The following is a 6,000-nucleotide window of genomic DNA, read 5'->3' as shown; positions in this document are numbered from 1 at the left end:
CGTTCAAGTATTTAAAACATTACAACAATATTACTGGGCATGTAGAGCCAGCCTCTTCTGACTGATCACCTTCCTTTTCAGAGGGGCAACATTGTCCAGTGCTGTACGCATTGAAACTATAGATAGATAGATAGATAGATAGATAGATAGATAGATAGATAGATAGATAGATAGATAGATAGATAGATAGATAGATAGATAGATAGATAGATAGATGGATACTTTATTAAACCCGAGGGAAATTTAAGGATCCAGTAGCTTATACAGAATACACTGATTACGAATCAGAATAAAAAAAACAACACAAGTGCAACACAACACACAACCACAGAGAACACAGCATACTAACATCACAGATCACAGTTCACATACACAAAACAAGGAATGAACAAAAAATGTACCAGAAGAGGAGTGGGATGCTTGTGCTGAATGTGCGGATAGTGCAAAAACAAAAACAAAGTGTGTCCATGATAAAGTGTGAGCAGTGCAAATGGGAGAGTGCATTAAGATAGTCTGTGCAAATGGCTAATATAGAATGACTAATACTAATGACTAACACAATGAAGTCCATGTCGCTTCTCCTCTCCTTGCGTGTGGCGTTGAACAGCTGAATGGCCCTGGGGACAAAGGACTTCCTCAGCCTGTCCGATGAGCATGCCAGTGACCGGAATCTGTCACTGAAAATACTCCTCTGACTGTCCAAAGTTCTGTGCAGTGGGTGGTGTACATTGTAGATATAGAACAATATAGTGCTGTCAACAAGAGAATCGAGTGTTGCTGGAGTAAAGTTTAGGAAGTCGTCCTCTGTCATATCTGCACATGGCAGTGAAGAAAAGGATGATGGAATTAATTCTTTAAATCTGGTTACAGCATCCTCTGATAGACACCTTCTATATGTACATTTCTTCTCAGAAACTGTATAGTCAAGTAATGTAAACTCAAAGGTTATCAGAAAATGGTCAGATAAGACAGGGTTATGAGGGAACACTGTTAACTGTTCACTCTCAATGCCATAAGTCAGCACAAGATCAAGGGTGTGATTAAGGCAGTGAGTCGGTCTGTGAACACTCTGAGAAAATCCAATAGAGTCTAATATAGAATTAAAGTTCATATTCAGGCTGTCATTTTCAACATCTACATGAATATTAAAGTCACCCACTACAATGACTTTATCTGTACTCAGCACTAACTGGGATAAAAACTCTGAGAATTCAGACAGACACTCAGAATAAGGGCCAGGTGGACGATACACAACAACAAACACAAGAGGTTTCTGGGATTTCCACTTTGCGTGGGAAAAACTGAGAATCAGAGATTCAAAAGAGCTCAAACTAATCTTGGGTCTGGGACTGATTAGTAACCCTGATCATGGAGTTCCTCAGGGTTCTGTGCTTGGACCGATTCTTTTCACTTTATACATGCTTCCATTAGGTAACATTATTAGACAGCATGGCATAAATTTCCATTGCTATGCTGATGATACTCAGCTGTACTTATCTATAAAACCAGATGAACCCAATAGGTTGGTCAGACTACAAGCATGTCTTAAAGACATAAAGACCTGGATGACTCAGAACTGTCTGCTTCTAAATTCAGATAAACTGAAGTCGTTATCTTTGGACCTGAGCGCTTCAGGGAGAAATTGTCTAGCTATATAGTTACTCTAGATGGTATTTCCTTGGCTTCTAGTTCTACAGTGAGGAACCTTGGAGTTATTTTTGACCAGAACTTATCATTTGACTCGCATATAAAACAGGTTTCTAGGACTGCCTTCTTTCATCTTCGTAATATTGTTAAAATCAGGAACATCTTGTCTCAGAGTGATGCAGAAAAACTAATTCATGCATTTGTTACTTCAAGATTGGACTACTGTAATTCTTTATTATTGGGCTGTTCCACATATTCTCTGAAAAGCCTTCAGCTGATCCAAAATGCTGCAGCCAGAGTTTTGATGAGAACTAACAGCAGAGATCATATTTCTCCAGTTTTAGCTTCTCTTCATTGGCTCCCTGTTAAATTCAGAATAGAATTTAAGATTCTTCTCCTTACATATAAAGCTCTTAATGACCGAGCTCCATCATATCTTAAAGATCTCATTGTAAGATATTTTCCTAACAGAGCACTTCGTTCCCAAACTGCAGGTTTACTTGAGGTTCCCAGAGTTTCTAAAAGTAGAATGGGAGGCAGAGCCTTCAGTTATCAGGCCCCTCTATTGTGGAATAAGCTGCCAGTAAATGTCCGGGAAGCAGACACCCTTTCCACTTTTAAGACCAGGCTTAAAACTTTCCTTTTTTATAAAGCTTATAGTTAGGTCTGTTGAATCTGATAGTGTGTCTGCTAGTGTGTCTTGTTCTGCCTCCACCTCTGGCACCCTCTATACTTTCATTACCCCCTACCCGAACCAGGGTTTGCATCCCCACCCCGCTGTGACTGGTGTGCAGTTGGTGAGAGGCTGAGGTAGCTTGTGGCTGTAAAAAGATGGTTGTTGTGGTGTGAGGAGCAGATCTATATAGGGAGTATAGGGAATTACTCACTGAGTCTGGTCCTTTATTTTATTATTTATTTTTTCGTTAGCACAAGTTTCTTGTGTTTACCTTGAATAGGGATGGCTCAGGTAATCCTGAAACATCCCATAGTTAAGCTGCTATAGGCCTAGACTGCTGGGGGGCCTCATCTGTCACACCTTTCCTCACTTTACTCTCTTTATGTATATGTGATATTATTGTGGTCATTAACTCGTGTTTCCCTGTTCCAACAGATATCCTTTGAATGGTGTTACAGTGCCGCCGCCGCTTGAGATGACATTTGTTGTATTTGGCGCTATATAAATAAAAATGAATTGAATTGAATTGAATTCCGACATCCCGCCATACCGACACTTTGATACCACCATTCCGACATCGGCCCCAGCCCCCCCCCTCGGTATTAATTAGTATCTCCAATGTAATTAAATAAAAATAAAAAACGAGCACAGACCGCTCCGCTCAATCAATGGCATGTACCCATAGAAAAAATACACACACATCACACAACCTGACTATCGGCTGCTAACAACCATGATCAGTAACCTACACAAACCCAGACACATAATGGCTCGGCGGCCAGCAATCGGATAAACCAATGAAGTGAATCAATCCTGTGAAAGAATGAAAACAAGTGAATGAAACCTGCACTCACCCATTATGAAGTTAACTCTGCCAGCCCCTCCATAACCTGCTCAGCCAACTCCTTGACGTCGGGTATGGTTGGTAACGTTACTGCGGCTAGCATTAGCAACGAGGCTGCTAGGCTTGCTAAATCGGTAAGCATTAAGCATCAAGGCTACTGAAGAAAGCTAGTCTTTTTAGCTACGTTATATTATCATATTTCTTCTCGGCTATAAGTTAACCTTTGTTTACGGCCACTGGCCCTAACCTGACGCCTTAGCTGTCAAATCACCGGAAGTTTTCACCGGAAGTACTCGCGCACACACAAAAGCTCTCTCCAGACATATCTTTCTTTCATTCCGCCCAGATGAAATGTAATGCCGCCCAGATGAAATTTAATGCCACTCTTCAAAAATCGCTGTGCCGTCTTTGCGATGCGCATCTCCGCTTCACTTTGACAGCATTCGCAGTGGTTTAAGGTAAAATAAAATGAGGCAATTGTCACAAAAACAAATAGCATCCGTTTTACACTGCCAAATGAAATATTGGCTACACAACGAGCCCCTCGTCAGCCCTCATCATCAGTAAATTTCTGAGTGGGTGCGATCAGTCTTGCTTGACTTGCGTGTTGGAACGTCTCTCTCTCGGGCATTTGTAGCTGGTGCAGCCCTATTATTGCATGGCGAGCTGTCCGCGCGTGTGGTGCTGAAATCGCGTGTCGGAATGGTGGTATGTTGAAAAGAAAAAATCATACCGCCATTCCGACAAAAGAAAAAATGAAATTCGGAATGACGGGACGTTTCATTTCTTAAAAAAATGTCACCATTCCGACAATTGAACGTCAATGTCGGAATGGCAGCATGTAACCCTCCTCCTCTGCCTGTAGTTCCAGGAACGTGAACATTTAAACAGTCACAGGGAGTTGATTCATTAATGCTAACATGATGCTAACATGATGCTAACATGATCCTCCTGCTGCAGCCAGGTTTCTGTAAGACTAAATATATCAATATGATGATCACACATCAACTCATTCACTGACAGAGACTTGGAAAGGAGAGATCTGATATTCAGCAAACCACATTTAATACTTTGATGTTTTTGTTCAGTTAAAGTTTTTGTTTTAACAATTTCTTTTTGCACAAGAGGATTTGCTCCTTTTGTGTTAATTGATTGGGTGGGTAGCAGCAGGTGGGAAGCTGCAGAGAAGTGTGGAAGACTACAACTCTGCATCCTGGTCTGAGCCCTGGGTTGTCATGTTTTAGGGTGGCAAATAAATTCATCCATATTTCTAGAAATGAGAGCTGCTCCTTCCAAAGTGGGATGGATGCCGTCTCTCCTCATCAGACCAGGTTTCCTCCAGAAAGATTGCCAATTATCTATGTAGCCCACGTTGTTTGCTGGACACCATCTAGACAGCCAGCGATTGTAGGACGACATGCGGCTAAACATGTCATCACTGGTCAGATTTGGCAGGGGTCCAGAGAAAACTACGGAGTCCCACATTGTTTTGGCAAAATTACACACCGATGCAACATTAATTTTAGTGACCTCCGATTGGCGTAACCGGGTGTCATTAACACCGACGTGAATAACTATTTTACCATATTTACGTTTATCCTTAGCCAGCAGTTTTAAATAGGATTCTATGTCGCCCGCTCTGGCCCCTGGAATGCATTTGACTATGGCCGCTGGTGTCTCTAATGCCACGTTTCTGACTATAGAGCTGCCAGTTACCAGGGTTTTGTCCTCAGCGGGTGTGTCGCTGAGTGGGGAAAATCTGTTAGAAGCGTGGACAGGTCGATGGTGAACAACGGGCTTGACTTTAGAGCTATGCCTCTTCCTGACAGTCACCCAGCCACGTTGTAATCCTGGCTGCTCAGGTTCTGCTAGGGGGAGGCTAATTGAGCTAGCTACGCTATGTACATGTTCTGTACATTTTTGGGCGCCCTGTTGATCTGCTCCTCCTGCCTTCATGCTATGCGAGTGGGATGTTGGGATGGGACAAAGTTCAGGTTTTTGATGGCCAGTTCTGCCATCCATAATGTAAACATTCATCAAGTGCTTAACACAAATAAAAAAAAAAAATAAAAAAAACAAGCAAAGACCCTGCTTTATGGTTGAGAGCTCAGAGCCTGTGTATGCCACCATCTAAAAGAAGACCAACTGAGTCAGAGTCATTATGTGACACTCAGTGAAGACATAACTCTACATGCTCCTTTCGGGCCGAGACTTTTCTTTCAGATCAGGAGACAGAGAGCTCTAAAGTGCAGCCTGGGCTGATCTGAAGAGAGGAGTCAGGGATGCTGAGGCGGATTGTAAGAGGAAGATGGAGAAGCAGCTCTCAGATACCAACCCACGGCAGGTGTGGCAGGGCATACAGAGCGTCAGCATCTCCAGAGGCCATAAGCTAATATCTGGAGGCTCACACATGTCGCTGACAGAGGAGCTGAGCTGCTTCTTCACTCGCTTTGAGACAGAACAGCACACGGCCACTTCAGCGCCGCCTGCACCAGCCCTCACTCCCCCTCACTCCCCCTTCTCTCACTGTCCAGCAGCATGATGTGAGGCAGGTGTTCAGAGCAGTGATGCCCAGGAAAGCTGCTGCCACGGACAGAATGCTCAAAGCATGTGTTCTCACAAGTCTTCCCCTCCCTTTTCACCCTCTGCCTGTCACATGGTCCGATCCTGCCTTAAATGATCCACAACCATCCCTGTTCCTAAAAAACAACCTGCCATAGACAGCCCCAAGGACTACCGCCCAGTAGCCCTCACACCTGCCATCACAAAGTGCTCTGAGAAGCTGGTCCAACCTCCCATGGAAGCCCGCCTCCCTCCCAGCCTGAACAGCAAA

The sequence above is a fragment of the Odontesthes bonariensis genome, chromosome 19, assembly GCF_027942865.1.
Source record: "Odontesthes bonariensis isolate fOdoBon6 chromosome 19, fOdoBon6.hap1, whole genome shotgun sequence".
In the NCBI taxonomy this organism is placed as follows: Eukaryota; Metazoa; Chordata; class Actinopteri; order Atheriniformes; family Atherinopsidae; genus Odontesthes; species Odontesthes bonariensis.
Note: the sequence above shows the minus strand (reverse complement) of the source record.